The sequence below is a fragment of the Stenella coeruleoalba genome, assembly GCF_951394435.1.
Source record: "Stenella coeruleoalba genome assembly, chromosome: 11".
Taxonomy (NCBI): Eukaryota; Metazoa; Chordata; class Mammalia; order Artiodactyla; family Delphinidae; genus Stenella; species Stenella coeruleoalba.
The window spans coordinates 51,677,001-51,697,977 of record NC_137157.1 but is presented as its reverse complement, the minus strand read 5'-3'; the positions used below and the strand labels follow the sequence as shown (position 1 = coordinate 51,697,977).

Sequence of the window (20,977 nt, the reverse complement as noted above, 5' to 3'; positions counted from 1 at the left end):
TTTAGTACATAATACTAACCGATAATGAGAGTGCAGCCTTATCTCTACGTGAGGATGAAGTGAGTAGGGAAAATTAGATGATATCACTCTCGTTAGAAAGAAAGTTTGAAAATGTATATACCAGGCAGCAGGAAAATAGCAAAGACAGATAATTCAGCTGTGTTGTCTTCAGAGAATATGTCCTTAACGGCATTGTAAAATTGTACCTGCTCAGTTCTAATTATGGATCTGACCTATCTCCCTCCCCAGCCTGCAGGAGCTTTTTTTTCCTACCTGCTTCTTGGCATTTCTGTCATGATTTTACTTTCGAGGTCATTGAACAATAATGTAATATTTTTTTCTGGGGAGGGCGTGAACAAGTAGATGTTTATAATGGACTCTGTATAGAAATATATTTTAATATCTTATGTTGGAAGAGAATTGTTGCTAATGAACGCTCATCGTTGCCCATGCCTAGTCTTTTAGATGGAGCTCTTTTTCGGTCTCATCCAGTATTGCCTTCTCAACACCATTTGCAAAAAGGAATGTTCCAGGACATGGTTACTAAGGCAACATCAAAGTTTGCTCTTTGGCCCGCAATGTCTTCCATAAGCTTTCTGCTGTGTATGAAAGTTGCTGTAGCTGGGTGTCTTGGTTTTTTTGTGTGTCTAGTTCCTCCAGCTAAAGGTGGAGATCATCTCCTCACATCTTACTGCCACTACCCAGGATTGCCAGCAGAGGGCAGGCTTGCTCCTTTCCCTGATCTGGGACCTGCACTGCCTTCTTCCGGCCCAGTCTGTCGCCTCTGATATCCAGCAGTTTTCTGATTTGTCAGATCACACAGTTTCTAGAATCAGTTATAATATAATTAAAAACTAGTGGAAAAGGGACACAAACGTCATTCTTGTTTTCTCCATACATCTTGATTCTTTGGGGCAGATGTCTTTTAGCCCACGTTGGTGGCCCTCTCTGAGCTTTTTCTGCCCATATTCTCCCAGGATGACGCACGGAAGGTATAAGGGACTCAACCCTCAACGCTTGTAATGTGAGGAGGTTGTGGTCTTCATGTTGTTGTGGTCTCTCCCGTTGCGGAGTACAGGCTCCGGACGCGCAGGCTCAGCGGTCATGGCTCACGGGCCCAGCCGCTCCGCGGTATGTGGGATCTTCCCGGACCGGGGCACGAACCTGTGTCCCCTGTATCGGCAGGCGGACTCTCAACCAGTGCGCCACCAGGGAAACCCTGGAGGAGGATTCTTAATAGGTCGTTAAGGAGGCTTCTCAAGTTTGATTCCCACATCGAGGTCCACAATGTTGCAGCGTTCCTACAAAAAGACACAGATTTACATGGAGCTAAAGTCTGTACACATCCATATTAATAGATTTTTTTGTTGTTATTCATGGAAAGATGTGATAATAATAATTCTCCTTTTTAGAGGAGGAACTAAATTTGCAAACAGTATTGGGCTGTGAGTTCAGGAGTCCTGGATTCTGTTTTTGATGTTTCTGGATTTTCTGCAAATCATCTTGCTAGCCTTTGTTCACCAGTTTGTAAAAACAGTATTCTTCTTGGGGACTTACTGGTGACTTTTCTTCAGGGTGTCTCATTGAAGAAAATACATTTTCTCTTTCAAGTTTTAGCCGTTGTATTTGAGAGTGGGGAGGATTCACCCCACATCAGAAAAACATGACAGATTTCCCAGGGAAATGACCATCTCTCTCTGCCCTCCCAGCCTGACCATTAAAAAAAAAATTAGTTGCAATCAATTCATCCCTTTATATGAGTGAAAGTGAAAGTTGAACAATGAGTAGAAGGCGTCCTCATTACAGTTGTTGCTAATAATTAACCCACCTGTGGGAAGACCCGTGGCATGTGAAATTTGCTCCACTTGTGTCGACCAGTTGCCTTCAGCATCCAGTGGTATCCGTGTCCTTGCCACGGATGGCTGGGACCAGCCTCTCTTAAACTTTCCCGTTAAGTTAATGCTCTTTGCACTTGAATTTCAGTCTGTGTTTTACTTGAAACCACATCCAGAGGGGTGTCAGTGCTGTGACTATAGTTAGGGAATGTGAGCCTCAGAATGAGTAAATGACCTGAGTTTTCCCAGTAAATCAACCTAATTCTCCTCTCAATTCATAGAATCATGAAATCTGAGCTCCTTGGGGATCATCTAGTCCAACACACTCATTTTACAGATGAGGAAATTGGAGGCTCAGAAGCGCTAATAAGATGGTTGTAACTACCTCACATCCATTAGGATGGCTGCTATTAAAAAAAAAAAAAACCCAGAAAATAAGTGTTGGCAAGAATGTGTGAAAAGTTGAAACCTGTGTACACTTTTGGAGGGAAAGTAAAATGGTGCTGCTGCTATGGAAAATGGTATGACTGTTCCCCCCCAAATTAAAAATAGAATTACCATGAGATCCAGCGTTCTTCTGGGTGTACAGTCGTCTCTAGGTGTCTGCAGCATATGGTTCCAGGACCAGCTGTGGACACCAAAATCCACAAATGCTCAAGTTTCTCTGTATCTACAGCTCCACATCTGTGGAATCAATCAACTGCAGATCGTGTAGAACTGTAGTATTCATTGAAAAAATCTGTGTATAAGTGGACCGGCACAGTTCAAACCCATGTTGTTCAAGGGTCAGCTGTATACCCCAAAGAATTGAAAATAGGGTCTGGAAAAGGTATCTGTACATCCACGTTTATACCAACATTATTCGCAATAGCCAAAAGGTGGAAGCGCCCCAAGTGTCTATTGATGGATGAATGGATAAACAAAATGTGGTTTATACATATGGTGGAATCTTTTTTAAAAAATTTATTTATTTTTGGCTCGAGTATAGTTGCTTTGCACTGCTGTGTCAGTTTCTCCTGTACAGCAAAGTGAATCAGCCATACGTATACATATATCCCCTCTTTTTTTGGATTTCCTTCCCATTTAGGTCACCATAGAGCACCGAGTAGAGTTCCCTCTGCTGTACGGTAGGTTCTTATTAGTTATCTGTTTTATACATAGTAGTGTATATATGTCAATCCCAATCTCCCAATTCATCCATACGTTTGAGAGTGGTATCCATACATTTGCTCTCTACGTCTGTGTCTCTATTTCTGCTTTGCAAATAAGTACATCTATACCATTTTTCTAGATTCCACATATATGCGTTAATATACATTTTTTTCTCTTTCTGACTTACTTCACTCTGTATGACAGTCTCTAGGTCCATCCATGTCTCTGCAGATGATACAATTTCATTCCTTTTTATGGCTGAGTAATATTCCTTTGTATATATGTACCACATCTTCTTTATCCATTCCATTCCATGTTGATGGACATTTAGTTTGCTTCCATGTCCTGGCTATTGTAAATAGTGCTGCAGCGAACATTGGTGCGCATGTATCTTTTTGAATTATGGTTTTCTCAGGGTATATGCCCAGGAGTGGGATTGCTGGGTCATATGGTAGTTCTAGTTTTAGATTTTTAAGGAACCTCCATATTGTTCTCCATAGTGGCTGTATCAATTTACATTCCCACCAATAGTGTAAGAGGGTTCCCATTTCTCCACACCCTCTCCAGCATCTATTGTTTGTAGCTTTTTTGATGATGGCCATTCTGACTGGTGTGAGGTGATACCTCACTGTAGCTTTCTGTTTTTGATTGTTCACATTTATTTTATTTGGCCTCACCCATTTCTCAACATTTAGGACTAGTGTTTTGTTTTTTTTTAATTAATTTTTATTAGAGTATGGTTGCCTCATTGTAGTTTTGATTTGCATTTCTCTAATAATTAGTGATGTTGAGCAGCTAGCTTTTCATGTGCTTCTTGGCCACCTGTATGTCTTCTTTGGAGAAGTGTCTATTTAGGTCTTCTGCCCATTTTTGGATTGGGTTGTTCTTTTGATATTGAGCTGCATGAGCTGCTTGTATATTTTGGAGATTAATCCCTTGTCAGTTGCTTCGTTTGCAAATATTTTCTCCCATTCTCAGGGTTGTCTTCGTCTTGTTTATGGGTTCCTTTGCTGTGCAAAAGCTTTTAAGTTTCATTAGGTCCCATTTGTTTATTTTTGTTTTTATTTTCATTACTCTAGGAGGTGGATCAAAAAAGACCTTGCTGCAATTTATGTCAAAGGATGTTCTGCCTATGTTTTCCTCTAAGAGTTTTATAGTGTCTGGTCTTACATTTAGGTCTTTAATCCATTTTGAGTTTATTTTTGTGTGTGGTGTTAAGGAGTATTCTGATTTCAATATGTTACATGTAACCATCCAGTTTTCCCAGCACCACTTATTGAAGAGACTGTCTTTTCTCCATTGTATATTCTTGACATAGGGTAGAATCTTATTCCTCCTCGAAAAGGAAGGAAATTCTGACATGCTACAACGTGGATGAACCTTGAGGACAGTATGCTAAGTGAAATAATCCAGTCACAAAAAGACAGATAGGTATCCCTTATATGAGGCACCTAGAATCGTGAAATTCATAGAGACAGAAAGTAGAATGGTGGTTGCCGGGGGCTTGGAGGAGGGAGGATGGGGAATTGTTTAATGGATTACAGAGTTTCAGTTTGGGAAGATGAAGAGTTCTGGAGATTGGTTGCACGACAGTTCAACGCTACTGGACTACACGCTAAAAATGGTTAAGATGGTAAATTTTATGATACGTGTATTTTATCCCCCGCCCCCCCCGCCCCTCACCGAAAGAGCTTATGTCCACATGGATAGGTGGCGTTTCATTTACTCTCAACTATTCTGTGCTTGTCCTAATACGCCATTAATGATATTCTTTCCACAAAATTAATCATGCATCGGACGCTAAAGCGTCCTTCCCCCAACCGGTTTGTCACTGCCCAGAAAAATAATTTTCACTGTTGATGTGTGGATGCTGTTTGACTCTCCATCCTCCTCTCTTCAAATCACACCTTCCCACTCTGTGCTCCAGGCAGGATGCATTAGAGGTGGTACTTAAAGTTCACCGCATTCTCTCTCGCCACATGCTCTTTGCTTTGGTACTCTTTTCTCTGCTATATGGTAACTTCTACTTTTAGGATTCAGCTGAGGCATCATTCCTTCTGGAAAGTACTTTTGACCCCAGAGTCTGAATTTGGTGCTTCCTCTGGTCAGGCTTGTCCTGGCTACGTGGAATTGTCCTGCTCTGTTTCCCGGTCTGCACTTCACGCCGGACTGTGCCTTACTTACTCGATGTTCCCAGTGTCGAGCACACCGCTTGCACAGGGTAGGGGCTCAAAAACCTTTGCCAGAAGATGAACTGTGTCTTGGAAGATACTGCTGTAAGAGAGACATATTCAAAACTGCCCAACACCAGTCGCTGATCTGCAACTCTCCGGCTTTTTTTTAAAGTTCATTTTGAATCATTGTGGTAAAATACATGCAACATAAACGTTGCCATCTTAACCATGTTTAAGAGCATAGTTCATTGGTATTAAGCAGAGTCATATTGCTGTGCAACCGTCACCACCATCCATCTCCAGAAGTCTTCATCTTGCAAAACGGAAACTCTGCACCCCTTAAACAATGACTCCCTATTCCTCTCTCTCCTCAGTCCCTGGCAACCACCATTGGGTATGTGTCCTTTTGTGACGTGCTTATTTCATTCAGCATAACGTCCTCAAGGTTCATCTATGTAGTAGTAGCATGTGTCAGAATTGCCTTCATTTTTAAGGCTGAATAACATGCCACCATATGTATGTACCACATTTATGCATTCATCCATTGATGGACACTTGGGTTGCTTCCACCCCTTGGCTATTGTGAATAATGCTGCTGTGAACATGGGGTAGCTCTGACTTCTTAAGCATGACAGGTCTGTCTTTGTGCCGTCCATACAGCACCACATAAAAAACACACCTTTTAGACCCTGAATTCTTACATCCTCCATCCTGAACCATTTTTCTCCATCCATCTGCTTTCTGTCCTCTTCCAGTCTCCCCAGCGTTGACCTTGTGACTTGTTTTCTTCACTTAGAACTGCGTCTGTGGTTTCAGTCTGGGTTCATACACAACCCCTTGTCTGTGGTTTCGGATCAGTCATGTTACAGGTCCAGTCAGAAGACTTGCTTCTCTACCTCGTGGAGTTTGGGATCTCTTGACAGAATGTCTCCCCCTCCTCCTACCCCTCTACTTTCTCCACCCCACCAGGCTTTTCTCTTCCACTTTGCCACCTATTCCCATTGGAGAAGGGAGGTTCCACTGGCAGCAGCCCTCCCATGCTCTGTTCGGCGTGAAGCCCCCCTTCCTTACCCTTGGCCCCTACTGCACCCCCTTCCCCCATTTCCCATGATTGCAAGGCCTTGGAGAAATGAAAAGTGACCTCTTGAACTAAAGACAATTGCAAAATATAGCCACCACTCCCAACAGCCCTTGTTAGTAGATTGGGTGGGAGAGTGGCTAGTTTCACATCTGTCCTGACTGGGGCCATCCTGCTTCTCCTCTGTCATGTGCTGTCTGTCCCTGCAGCACTGTCTTTTTTTAAAAAAAATTTTTGTTGGAGTATAGTTGATTTGCAATGTTGTGTTAGTTTCAGGTGTACAGCTAAGTGAATTAGTTATACATATAGCCACTCTTTTTTAGATTATTTCCCCATAAGGGCCATTACACAGTGTTGCGTAGAGTTCCTTGTGCTATACAGCAGGTTCTTATTAGTTATCTATTTTATATATAGTAATGTGGATGGACCTAGAGATTGTCATACTGAGTGAAGTAAGTGAGACACAGAAAGACAAATATCATATGATATCACTTATATGTGGAATCTAAAAAAGGGTACAAATGAACTTATTTACAAAACAGAAGTAGAGTCACGGATGTAAAAAACAAACTTATGGTTACCAGGGGATAAGGGGGAGGGATAAATTGGGGGATTGGGACTGACATATAAGCACTGTCTTTTCACTCTAAACCTGAACACTTAGGTTGCTTCCATTGGAGTGCATGTATTTTTTGCGAATTAGTGTTTATTCAGATATATACCCAGGAGTGGAATTGCTGAGTCATATGGTAGTTCTATTTTTAGTTTTTTGAGAATCCTCCACAGTGGCTGCACCAGCTTACATTACCACCAACAGTGTACGAGGGTTCCCTTTTCTCCAGATCCTTGCCAACATTTGTTATTTGTGTTCTTTTTGATGATAGCCATTCTGACCAGTTGTACACCAAATTTTGTAAAGCAACTGTTGGACATACAGCAAGGAAGCATCTGAAGCGTTGACTCACTGCATCAAATCTTTAACATCAGTGAGTGGTTAATGAGAATTTTCTGCTGTCTGTGATATTGTGCAAGAGTTTTCAAACACTTTTAAAAAAATTAAAAAAATTTTTTTTATTTTTGCAGTACGCGGGCCTCTCACTGTTGTGGCCTCTCCTGTTGCGGAGCACGGGCTCCAGACGCGCAGGCTCAGCGGCATGGCTCACGGGCCCAGCCGCTCCGCGTCATGTGGGATCTTCCCGGACCGGGGCACGAACCTGCGTCCCTTACATTGGCAGGCGGACTCTCAACCACTGCGCCACCAGGGAAGCCCTCAAACACATTTTTAAAAGTCTGGGCAACTTAGTTTGAATCATCTTGAATGTTATCCTAACTCTGAGATACAGTGATTGTGACAGCTGGCCCCTGCACAAGAGGGAACACAACAATGGCACAAAAATTATTTGAGACTGATTATACCCCAAGTCCTCATCATTTAACATTTTCTCTCTATGGAGAGGGTCTTTGGTTTGTTGCTTTCTCAAATAATGAACCAGCTTCCTGTCTCCTGAAAATTATTTTCAGAGACAAATCATATCTGCAGTCTCTTGGGGGAACTTCAAGGTGGCCCGGATTTTTCCTGGATGAGTTATAGGGTGGGTTGATGCAGAAAGAATTGCCCCATGAGGTCTCCACCAAGCCCCATCTCGCTGTGGGTTCTAATGAACTCCTGCATGCCCTGCCACGTATCCTATAGGATACAGCTGGTCTTCTGTAATCCTCACCTAAGAGCTTCACTCATTTGCTCTGGCATCATGGAATCTTTCTGTTTACCTGGCAGTGCTGGGCTGACCCTGTTGATGCTGCTTCTCTATCATCTCTACCAGTATCTTGTTTGTTTTAGTAGGTAAATAATAAGAGGGGAGTTTGAGGAAATTATGGATGTTTCATTCACTTGGTAACATCAATGAGACTGTGAACAAGTCTCCTTCCAGAACTTCCAAAGTGTTTTTGATCCTGCTCAGATCAAAAATACCTGGCTATATTTTATTGGTTTGGTGTGGCTTTGCAGTGAGATAGACCTGGGTTCAAATCCCAACTCCACCACCTATTAGTTATATGGCCTTGGGAAACTTATTTAACCTCTTTGTTTTTTCCTTCTTTTTTTCCTTCCTTCCTTCAGGAATAAAAAAAAAAATCAGAAAAGTACAAGGAAAAATACAATAAATTCCCATACTCCCACCACTCAGAATTAACTATTTATATTTGAATATATCTTCTTGCCCTCCCCCACCTCCATGCTTAGGAAAAAATTACCCTGATAATATAGGTGTACACTCTCCTTTTACTCCCCATTTCTTGGGGAATAATGTTTACCTTGTTGGGTTAAAATGAGATAAGATACTTAAACACCTAGCCCAGTGCCTGATCCACAGCAGACAGCTGGTACAGGTAGTTGTTACTTATTTTTCTCCTCCCATGCTTACTTTTCTCCTGGTGCATCTCCATTAGAAAATTTAGTACTGGAACATTGACAAACTTAGAAAAATTATTTTTTTGACAAACTCTTTCTCCTTCTAGGGTGTATTTGTAACCCCCCCCAACCCCAACTCGAGGAATTGATGTTGATGCATGTAGAAATGGATAGAATACACCATACAACTTATTTATATGGCAAATAATAAAAATACATTGAGGGCTTCCCTGGTGGCGCAGTGGTCGAGAGTCCGTCTGCCGATGCAGGGGACACGGGTTCGTGCCCCGGTCCGGGAAGATCCCACATGCCGCGGAGCAGCTGGGCCCGTGAGCCATGGCCACTGAGCCTGCGCGTCCGGAGCCTGTGCTCCGCAACGGGAGAGGCCACAACAGTGAGAGGTCCGCGTACCGCAAAAAAAAAAAAAAAAAAAAAAAAAATACATTGAAAGACCAGAACTTTCTGATGAATGATGGACTACATTTGGGAAACCCTTTAAAACAAAATGATTGAACCAAATTTTAGAAAACTGCATGCATTATTTAAAAAAGCTGTAATATTGGAGGAATAGAAAGATTGAGAAGAAAATTGCTTACTTAAACTCTGCTGTGAAAGATTGATTTCTTCCCTGTAGTGATCTCGCAAAGCAAGAGGCTGTTGGGTAACTGATGCTGGGGCTTTGTTAGTTTATGAAGAGCAGGGAAGGATTAGCTTGTCTGCACTGAAATGAATTCTCCCCAAGTAACATGCTTGAAAAAAAAATCAAGATGATGAGAAATGTGAACAGTTTGTCAATTTAAATGGATGTTCCCTTTTATGGGCTTCCTAGACTGGTTTCGCACTAAAATCTCTGCCCGGATGGAAGGTAACATAATTAAAGTGCAAAGATGCTTGAGTGACCAGGTGGCATCATTTATAATCTACAACAATGTTGATGTATAAGCTTAAAATAGTTTTCCTTTAAAAAAATATTCTGAGTGCCTTTAATACTATATATTAATGGCACAATAAGTCATTTACTATAAGAACTTACTGTAAGACAGACAGCATAAGTGCTTTCTCTGTATCATTCGATCCTTGGAATAATGCTTAAGAAGTAGATAGTTTTCCCATTTTATGGATGAGGAAACTGAGATAATTAACTTACCCAAGTTTAGATAGTTACTGAGTGGTGGAACCAGGTTTCAAATCCAGGTAGCTGGTTCTAGAGTCTGATTTTAGCTGCTATACTATGCTGACTGCCGTTATATCTAGAATTTCAGGAGCGTCTTTCACCCGATGGGTAGAGCAACTATGTGATATTTGAGCATCTTATATTTTGGAAACTTGTCAGGGAGACTAAGAATAGTGATTGTGGATTTTTGGGGGGTACATTGCATAAATGTCAGTCAAAATATCTTTTCATAAACACATCTGCTTATTTCTCTTGTAGTTGAATAAAAAGCCCTTTTTTAATGAGTGGGAAGGTCTAGCTCTCTTCTTGTTGTGATGAGTTTATGATGTTATTGTTCATGTTCATGTACTGAGTGTCGAAAGTGTATGAGCCCCATGCTGGCTGCAGGCAGGGAAGGGGAGAGATCCAACAAAGAAGAAGTCTTAGTCCTGGTGCTCAAAGCAGTTTATGATCTATTGAGAAGCCTATAAATAATTCAAGGGCATGGATGAATCAGACGTGGGGGTGGGATAAGTGTGGCATCTGAAATACAGGTTTTAATGTGGGTACCATTTAAAAATGTCCAGTCAGCAAGATCCCAACCTGATACTCTTTGTGTCATAGATGCAATTAAAAAATTTTACTGGGCTTCCCTGGTGGCGCAGTGGTTGAGAGTCCGCCTGCCGATGCAGGGGACATGGGTTCGGGCCCCGGTCTGGGAAGATCCCACGTGCCGCGGAGTGGCTGGGCCCGTGAGCCATGGCCGCTGAGCCTGCGCGTCCAGAGCCTGTGCTCCGCAACGGGAGAGGCCACAGCAGTGAGAGGCCTGCGTACCGCAAAAAAAAAAAAAAAAAATTTTACTGAGTCCCTACTGTATTTCAGGCCCTGTGAAAGAAAATTATTCTGTATTTTCCTAAAATACACTGTGGTACTTAGTTTTCAAGTATTAGGAAGGTTTAAAGTTTAGAGAAACCAGGGTTAACTTTATTTAGCCATAATCTATTCCCTCCTTAGGAGCTGGTGTATCTGATTGAAGCTGGTGTTAGGCCAGAGTGACATACTGCCAAGTGACACTCTGTGGTAAGGTGGTACTAAAGATGGTGGTAATTCAAGGTGCCAGCGCTGCTATTTTAAGTACATGAATATATAATGGGCCACACTCGTATTGTTTCTCGAAGAGAAGGAGTACATCGGAAGTATATTTATTAAAAGGGGCTGCTTTGTTAGGAGTTTTTCTCTAGTACCAAAACTTTAAGTTGACTTGCAAAAACTAGAACACATAGGACCATTTTTAAGACTACACTGGTGAATTCCTGTATCTGTGGAGGTAAAGGTAAAAGTGGATGTAAGTCACCCGATATGCTACCCTTTGAAATGCTGAGGCCTGTATTGGCTGACATACCATAAAATTTCTCTTACCTCCAAGTATCTGTCACCCGTATAATTCAGGAGACATGCATTTTCCTTTTAATGTAGTTCCCAAGATGATTTGCAGTTCCTTTCTAACATGTGTCCTGGACTCTCAGACAATGAGAATAATAATATAACGTAAGGTTTTTAGTAAATACATAAAAATTCAGTTTGTTCAGAATTCTTTTTTTTTGCGATACGCGGGCCTCTCACTGTTGTGGCCTCTCCCGTTGCGGAGCAAAGGCTCCGCGGCCATGGCTCACGGGCCCAGCCGTTCCGCGGCATGTGGGATCTTCCCGGACCGGGGCACAAACCCGCGTCCCCTGCATTGGCAGGTGAACTCTCAACCACTGCGCCACCAGGGAAGCCCCAGAATTCTCTTTTTAAGTAACGAAAGTATAATGGTACATTTAAAAAAATATCCTTAATAAGGATTGAAGCCAACTGGATCTCTTCTGCTTAAACTTCAGTTTACCTGAAACTATAACAATCCAATGCTGTATTCTCCCAGCATTATAGTTGGTCAGGATTTGTATTGGATTGAGGAAATCTTACAGAGTAAGAAACCTGAATATCAGTTCAGTTGCTTTCAGAGAATCATAGTGTTGGAAGCTGTTTTACTGATACTGATGCTTGAAACTCACCTCGTTTTAAATGCCCTTTCACAGCACTCCTGACTGCTGGGCTTGCAGTCTTTGCCTGAGAACTCCAAAGAAAGGACATTTATGATCTCCTGAGGCCCTTTTATGACAGTTATAGTGTCCTTAAATTTTGATGTCTGCCTCTCTATCACCCCATTTAGCAGTTCTGGTTTTGCACTTTGGAGTGAACATGAAGCTAACCTCAGTTTTCCTCCCATTGAGTGAGGGCACCAGGGTAAGAAGGCAAAAGAGGAGCATCTGGTGAGGACCTGGGACCTCAGAGGACCCAGGACCTGGGTGTTCTGGCCGGGCAGACTTTCCCTGTGGGTCAGGTCCTGATCCTGTGCTGGGCGGCAGACTTCTGGATAGACCGCGAGCGGGGCCATTTTAACCTTTATCTTGTACGATTATCAACAAATACTAAGGAGGACACCCCAGTGCACATGTATTGAGTGCCGGCTTTATACCACTACTGTGTTAGAATCTTGACTTTCATTATGCTAGCTAATTCTCACAAGTACTCAGGTAAGTATTGTTAATTCTCAAGATGAAGAAACCGAAGCGCAGAAATTTTAAGTAACTTGCCCAAGGGCATAGAGCTAGTAAGTATGGACGTTGGCATTCTAATCTTGGTCTCCCCGCCACGTGGGCAGGCCCTTTCTGATACACCACATTGCCTCCTGAGGCCTTTCAGGTGAAGCTTTTATGAGCTCCCTCATCAGTTCACATGTTCTACACTCTTCTCTTCTGAATAAATACATCTGGGAGATCTAAGGCTCCCAGGCCAGCCAAGCCAACATTCATGTTAATTCAAATCTCTCTCCTCTTCCTGATACCTCTCTGGTCTTACCATCAAAGTTAAGCATATTATTTTCAAAGGTATCACCTTTTTTTCTCACTAGGAATATATATTCCTAAGCCAAACTGATCTGCATCAATAGGTATGAGAAACCTCTCCTTTCATATCCCTCAACTGGGTCAAAAAGGATCTCAGAATGGCTTAATATAAAGGTTGGGAAATCTTAGCTAAATAGTCATTTGTGACCAGGTTGAACAATGATTTCATCTTCTAAAGTGATGGGTCTCACAAAGTGAGAGAGAGGCATGGACATATATACACTACCAAACGTAAGGTAGATAGTGGGAAGCAGCTGCATAGCACAGGGAGATCAGCTCGATGCTTTGTGACCGCCTGGAGGGGTGGGATAGGGAGGGTGGAAGGGAGGGAGACGCAAGAGGGAAGAGATATGGGAACATATGTATATGTATAACTGATTAACTTTGTTATAAAGCAGAAGCTAACACACCATTGTAAAGCAATTATACTCCAATAAAGATGTAAAAAAAATAAACAAAAAATAAAATAAAATAAAGTGATGGGTCTCAGTCTTCCAGACTGAGATCCACTCCTGATGTGCAAATAAAGGGCTGAATATCATAATTATGAGAAGAACACAGATGAGCTTGGTCTTTGGCCTGCTTTCAGCTGAAATTTAATAGTTCAATAAAATGAAGCCCTGGGAAAACATTGGAATGTATGATACCTAGGAGGAGGTAGAGATAATGGTATCCCTCCAAGTACTTGCATAGTATTTAATTAATTAATTTTAATTGAATTATCGTTGATGTACAACGTTTATAAGTTACAGATGTACAATATAGTGGTTCACAATTTTTAAAGGTTATACTCCATTTATAATTATTGTGTTTGCTATAATCACACTCCCTGACTTCAGACTATACTATAAAGCTACAGTAAACAAAACAGTATGGTGCTGGGAAGACTGGACAGCTACATATAAAACAATGAAATTAGAACATTCTCTAACATCATGTACAAAAATAAAGCCTAAATGTAAGACTGGATACCATAAATCTCCTAGGGAAAAACTTAGGTAGAACACTCTTTGACAAAAATCGCAGCAATATTTTTTTGCATAGTATTTTATTTTTATTTTTTTTAAACGTTTTTATTGGAGTATAATTGCTTTACAATGATGTGTTAGTTTCTGCTTTATAATGTAGTGAATCAGTTATACATATACATATATCCCCATATCTCTTCCCTTTTCTGTCTCCCTCCCTCCCACCCTCCTTATCCCACCCTTCTAGCTGGTCACAAAGCACCAAGCTGATCTCCCTGTGCTATGTGACTGCTTCCCACTAGCTATCTATTTCACATTTGATAGTGTATATATATCCATATATACACTACCACTCTCTCACTTTGTCCTAGTTTACCCTTCCCCCTCCCTGTGTCCTCAGGTCCATTCTCTAGTAGGTCTGCATCTTTATTCCCATCTTGCCCCTAGGTTCTTCATGACCATTTTTTTTTCTTTTTTAGATTCCATATATATGTGTTAGCATATGGTATTTGTTTTTCTCTTTCTGAGTTACTTCACTCTGCATGACAGACTCTAGGTCTATCCACCTCACTACAAATAACTCAATTTCGTTCTTTTTATGGCTGAGTAATATTCCATTGTATATATGTGCCACATCTTCTTTATCCTTTCACCATTGATGGACACTTAGGTTGCTTCCATGTCCTGACTATTGTAAATAGAGCTGCAATGAACATTGTTGTACATGACTCTTTTTTTTTTTTTTTTTTTGCGGTATGTGGGCCTCTCACTGTTGTGTTCTCTCCCCTTGAGGAGCACAGGCTCCGGATGCGCAGGCTCAGCGGCCATGGCTCACGGGCCCAGCCGCTCCACGGCATGTGGCATCCTCCCGGACCGGGGCACAAACCCGTGTCCCCTGCATCAGCAGGCAGACTCTCAACCACTGCGCCACCAGGGAAGCCCCATGACTCTTTTTGAATTATGGTTTTCTCAGGGTATATGCCCAGTAGTGGGATTGCTGTGTCATATGGTAGTTCTATTTTTAGTCTTTTAAGGACCCTCCATACTGTTCTCCATAGTGACTGTATCAATATACATTCCCACCAACAGTATATGAGGGTTCCCTTTTCTCCACACCCTCTCCAGCATTATTGTTTGTACATTTTTTGTTGATGGCCATTCTGACTGGTGTGAGATGATGTCGCATTGTAGTTTTGATTTTGCATAGTATTTTAAATGAACCTTTCACACTGTCCTATCACTACCCACTTTGTCCCTCAGTAAACTGTAAGCTTATTGAGGGTAGAGAACATACTGAATTCATAATTTTATTCCCCACAGGCCATAACACAATGCCTTTCCCACAGCAGTTGAGGAATAAATGTTTATTTCACTAATGAATGAATGAATAAAAGAAGTAGGAAGATGTCTTGTATGGGCAACATAAACCTACCTCAAGTGGTGCTGAATCAGTTTCAGTTATTCTGAAGCAAGAAAATACTTACTAGAAAATAGAAAATCTTGGGTTAGCTATGCATCTGAAGTTACATGGACCTGGATGCAGGGTTTTACGTGTATTTCCACTATGGTACTGTGAAATTCCTAGCTTCACTCCAGCTAGGAATTAAATCTTTATATTAGATAAGTTTTGAATTTGAAACTTTCTGGCCTGTAAATAAAACCGGTTATTCTTAAAATACTTCGTCCAAAATATTTGAGTGTGCTTGGGGGGAATGTTAAGAGTGGTTTCAGTTTTGAAAATATCTGATTAAAATGAATGGTCCTGGAAAGCGTAAGCAGGGACTATTGGGAGGTAGAAGACGGTGCTGAGTGTGATTCGGTGTTGGAATGTCCAAGCTTCTCTGTACCACGCTGGACAGAATCCTTTCTCTGTGATAAGCAAAATACAAAAGCTACACCTGATTGTCTTCAAGGATGCCTGTATTTAAGTAGAGAAATAGGTTTTTATGACTAAGAAGGGAAACCATACAAAAAGAAAACAAAATGTCCCATGTACGTCATGTGATGTGTCAGATAATTGTAAGGTTTTTCCTTTCCCCTTGGTTTCTTCCTGCTGTCCCGCTTCTGTCTCTTTCATGAGGGAAGGTGGTTATGATGCTCGTCTCCATGAGCTCATAGTTTTGTGGGCTCCGTCCTGGATAATGAGTTGAAGGAGCTGCTTATTAAGGCCCTGCTCTTAAGTAGTTCTGAGGAGAGTGTTAGCTTCTTATGTGACTGATCACAGTTTACCATCCATTTAGGAGATATTACTTTTCCTATTTAGGAGTTGCTCACAGACCTTCAGAAATGGTGGGGAGAGCAGAGAGGAGAAGAGTGACTTTTATGCCACTAGACCACCACCCTTTTCATTAGCACAAGTGCCAAGACGTACCATCTCCTGCCCGATGGGAGACAGTGCTGGGCCTGATGTTCGGTACAATCTCTTCTGATCCTTTGAGACTTGTGGGTTGGAGAACAGCTGCCAGGGGCCTCTGAAAGCCGTGAGGATGAGTTCCAGGCTCACCTCAGAGCAGACCAGCTCCCTGTGTTTTCTCTCTCTTTGCTGTAGAGAGAGCTTTTTCCGGAGCTTTTTCTCTCGGTAACTGTCACCATTGGCTCTGTTCAGTCCCTGAAGATAAACACATAGGCCCTTTGTATTTTAAGATTTTACTGTTAGGGCTTCCCTGGTGGTGCAGTGGTTGAGAGTCCGCCTGCCGATGCAGGGTACATGGGTTCGTGCCCCGGTCCGGGAAGATCCCACATGCCGCGGAGCGGCTGGGCCCGTGAGCCATGGCCGTTGAGCCTGCGCGTCCGGAGCCTGTGCTCCGCAACGGGAGAGGCCACAATAGTAAGAGGCCTGTGTACCGCAAAAAAAAAAAAAAACCCAACGATTTTACTGTTAGACGAAAGTAACATCATTAGGAAACCACAGGAATCCCAGACCTGATTCCCTTCTGGAAGCCCCATGGGACATAGCTTTTATTTATGCTGGACTTGCTTTTTCTTCTGGCTTGTCCCCTTTCTCCATTAAAGGAATAGTTTGCTCTCAAGGAAGCCTCACTGCCAGCACATAAGCCTGAAGATGCAGGGGTAGCTGAATGACCCCTACTTCCTTGTTTTGGCCTGGGAGCTTAGATCTCTGGGGATGTACCATGGGTATTGGACTCTCTGAGACATTCAGAGTATTTCCTCAAAGCACTCATTTTCTTTAGCAAGCCAGTAACAGATTCTCATTCGATGTGAAGTTTTCCTTTTCCCAAACTCAGCTTAAATCATAACTGCTCTGGACCATGCCAAGGTATGATTCGCCCAAATGTGAATTCATTGATATTATTTGATTAGTAAAAATCACTCAGTGAAGAGTGATGGTAAGTTGGCTTTGGCTGGAAATCTCACCAGCTGAGATCCTCAAGCAGAGCTCATGCTGGCATTGTTTCCTCTGCAGGTTGACTTCAGATGACTTCTTTTGCGTTTGGAAAACAATATTCCAGACACGAATAAGAAACTATGAGTCATACAATAAATATAATGCTAGGCTTGTGCCATGGCTGTTTTTAGAGCATTGTATTTTAGTGCTTAATTATCTGTTTGCTACGAAAGTTGTCAGTCTTGACTTTCCTCTCCAATGTAAACAAAATAATATTATTTAATTCCTTCATTATGTATTGCTTTAATAGTAGAAACTTAAATTTTTTTGTGTGAGTTTCAACTTCTATGTAGTTTAGCATGGGAAGTTTTCAAGAAAGCATTTTTTTTTAAGTCAGTTTTTCCTTGTAATAAATCTGAGTGAAAGAGAATTTTTATCTTGAAAGTAAACAAGCCCCTGTCACTAATAGTAAGAAAAATGCTGTAACTGAAGAATTTCAGAGACAGGCCTTTTTGTCAGCCGTGACACATCTGGGTGGGTTGGCAATCTAGGGTCTACACTTCAGCTTTGGCAGCCCAGAAATTTGATTTCTTCAGCTCACTGAGAGTTGAGCAAACTCAGGGATATTGACTGCTGTTAACTGGTCAGCGTGTCCTCTCCTCAGCGGCAAAGTCTCTATGGGAAGCCAAATGACAATCAAAAGTTTGCTTGGTGAGCAGGGAGTCCGAGCCAAAGGGTGTGGGATGGTCTGAGTGGTGGACGTCAGCCAGGCCTGTACGTCCTCCTTTCTACCCCAGAGGCAGTGTTGTAAAGCAGAGCCCATTGCTCCTCCTCTTGGCCGGCGAGGCTGTCTTTCCTGCTGGCCCACTGCTAAAACTGAGCATGAACAGCCTTTTTGTTAAAAGAGAACATGAACCCTCTATGGTTTGAGAAGGTGAGAGCTCTGGAAGACGATACTGTGCATGCACTTACCACCTTGGTCTGGATTTTCCCTCTCCTTCCAGTTTTCTTCCTTTAACTATGGGTGTTCATTCACCCAGGGGTCCGTGTTGCCCTCTAAAAAACTGTCCAAAGCCAAACACCAGATATCTTTCAGTTATCATTCTCAGGCCAGAGCAGTCAAGGGACATCTTAATAAAATGAAGAGAAAGCTGAAGGAGAACAAACATGTACTGAAACTGTAAGCATCAGGCTGAATAAGTGTAGATTTCTGTACCTGAGATTGGTGTGAAATGTTGGGAAATCTAAGCTAAACAGTTCATCACAACCAGGCGCAATAATGATTTTATCTTCTAAAGTGATGAGGCAGGCTACTGCCTGTTTCAAGGCATCTTTATCTCAGTCAGGTGGGCATAACTGAATAGCTTCTATATCCCTATCAGCTGGCGTTACTGTTGCAGATGACCAATGTCATTTTAACAGATTTTTATATGTGAAATGTATATTTCATGCTTAGTGTTATATCATTTCTGACATTGTCCTCAAATTCTGAGGGCAATTCACAAAGTCCAGAATGTGCTGATTACGAAATAAGTGTGCCAGAGTTGTGTGAAGGACTTCTCTTTTAGTTCTTTCAGAATATCATAAGAAATGCATTTTTTAAAAAGTTAATAGTTTCAATCAATAGCAGCCATTGTTTTTTTAAAATTTATTTATATGTAAGTATAGTTGATTTACAATGTTGCATTAGTTTCTGGTGTACAACAAAGTAATTCAGTTATAAATATATATATATATAAAATATTCTTTTTCATATTCTTTTCTATTATGGTTTATTACAGGATACTGATTATAGTTCCCTGTGCTATACAGTAGACCTTATTGTTTATCTGTTTTATATATAATACTTTGTATCTGCTAATCCCAAACTCCTAATTTATCCCTCCCCCACCTCCTTTTCCCTTTGGTAACCATAAGTTTGTTTTCTTCCTTTTCCCTCTGGTAACCATAAGTTTGTTTTCTATGTCTGTGAGTCTGTTTCATAAATAAGTTCATAAGTTCATTTGTGTCATGTTTTAGATTCCACATATAAATGATATCATATGATATTTGTCTTTCTCTTTCTGACTTATTTCACTTAGTATGATAGTCTGTAGGTCCATCCATGTTGCTGCAAATGGCAAAAATTTCATTCTTTTTTATGGATGAATAGTATTCCATTGTATATATGTCACATCTTCTTTATCCATTCATCTGTCGATTAGCAGTCATTGTTTTTGATGCTCAAAGTGTTCCATCTTTGGCCAATAGTATCCTATTTGTATGGCTCTCATGTCTTTTTTTTTTTTTGGTACGCGGGCTTCTCACTGTTGTGGCCTCTCCCGTCGCAGAGCACAGGCTCCGGACGTGCAGGCTCAGCGGCCATGGCTCACGGGCCCAGCCGCTCCGTGGCATGTGGGATCTTCCCGGACCGGGGCACGAACCCGTGTCCCCTGCATCGGCAGGCGGACTCTCAACCACTGAGCCACCAGGGAAGCCCCTCTCATGTCTTTTTGACATAACCCCTTTAGTCTTGGAGCACATCCTTCCTTCCTGAATTCATCAATATATTTCAGGCTCATCTTGTACTTTTTCTGGCCCAGAACTGGAATCAGTTGCACCTCAAAGGAGCCCTGGTTCCTTTTAGTGGGGAATGGTTTTTAGAGACCACATCCTGAGTGCTGGGGGTGTTCATTGCTGCTGGGTTGTCCTTAGTTCTAAACCTATTCAGTGGCTTTATATGTATTTTTGAAAAGAAAAAAGATGAGTTCATACAATTATTTCCATTTAAAATATACTATTGCAGGATTAAAAAAAACTTAATTTCTTTGGTTGCACACCTGTATTTTCTGTTACACTGAAAACATCTTGGTTTCTTTTGACCTTAACATATTTATTTATTTTTTCACTAAGAAAACATGTAGACTTTAATATTCGAGTAAGAAATTCACAGAAAATATCATATAACTGCTTAGTTAACATACCAAAAAAGTTCAACTGCACTACTAATAAAAAATGCCAATAAAAACAACAAAATGACAGTTCTCTTTATCAAATCAGCAAGTGTTTAAATGATAATACTGAGAGCTGTTGAAGATGGAGGATGAAAATGTGTCAATCAGAGACTAAACTGGTATAATCCTTTAAGATTTAATTTAGCAATATATGTCATATAGATGATTATGCCTTTAGATCCAATAACCCCACTGTGGAAATTCATTTTAGGTGTTCAAAAATCTAGTAAAGCTTAGTCAACAAAGATATCCATCACATTACTTAGTGAAACATTTAAAATCACCCCAAATTAGCAGACTGATTATGATGTTAACATAATTATTTATTTAGGTTATCCTATAGTGTATATAAGAATTAAGAAATAACACCAATATTATTAATAACAGTAATGCTACTGAATGACATTTAAGATTTCTTTGCAGCTCTTTTTGCCCTTGGAGTCTATACCACCATTGATACACAGGCATAACACTACACTCTAAAACAACTTACTCATCTTTTCTGTGTTCTTATGCCATCAACAGGATTTCTAGTTAGGTTCATTTGTTTCCATTCATTTTCAAATTTTAGGGTTTTCTTTTTGCTTGATTTATTAATATTATTAATATAAGATGTTATTCCAGAGTCAAAACTACATAAGGCACATCTAGAGAAATCTGTTTTCTATTCCTCTCTCTTCTACACTCTTCCCTTCCACATAAATACTTTTTAGTTGTTTTTAATCCATCTGGTGTTCCTTCTCTAAATATTAGCATATACAAATATCTTTGTATTTCCCTCCATATGCTTTCCTTTCTTATGACTTATTCATCTTTATGATTAATATCCACTGGTGAATGTCATAATGTCGTAGTTTAAGAATGATTTAGAAAAAAAGTAATTATCACTAACCATTCTGCCTGCTGAAGTCTCTGGCTGG

The 20,977-nt window shown here is 41.0% G+C and overlaps 1 protein-coding gene across 1 annotated transcript in view; it reads left to right on the top strand.

Moving 5' to 3' along the window:
• Positions 1-20,977, top strand: part of TBC1D30 (TBC1 domain family member 30) — an 87,853-nt gene that overhangs the window by 18,275 nt on the left and 48,601 nt on the right. The gene's annotated exons all lie outside the window — the stretch shown is intronic.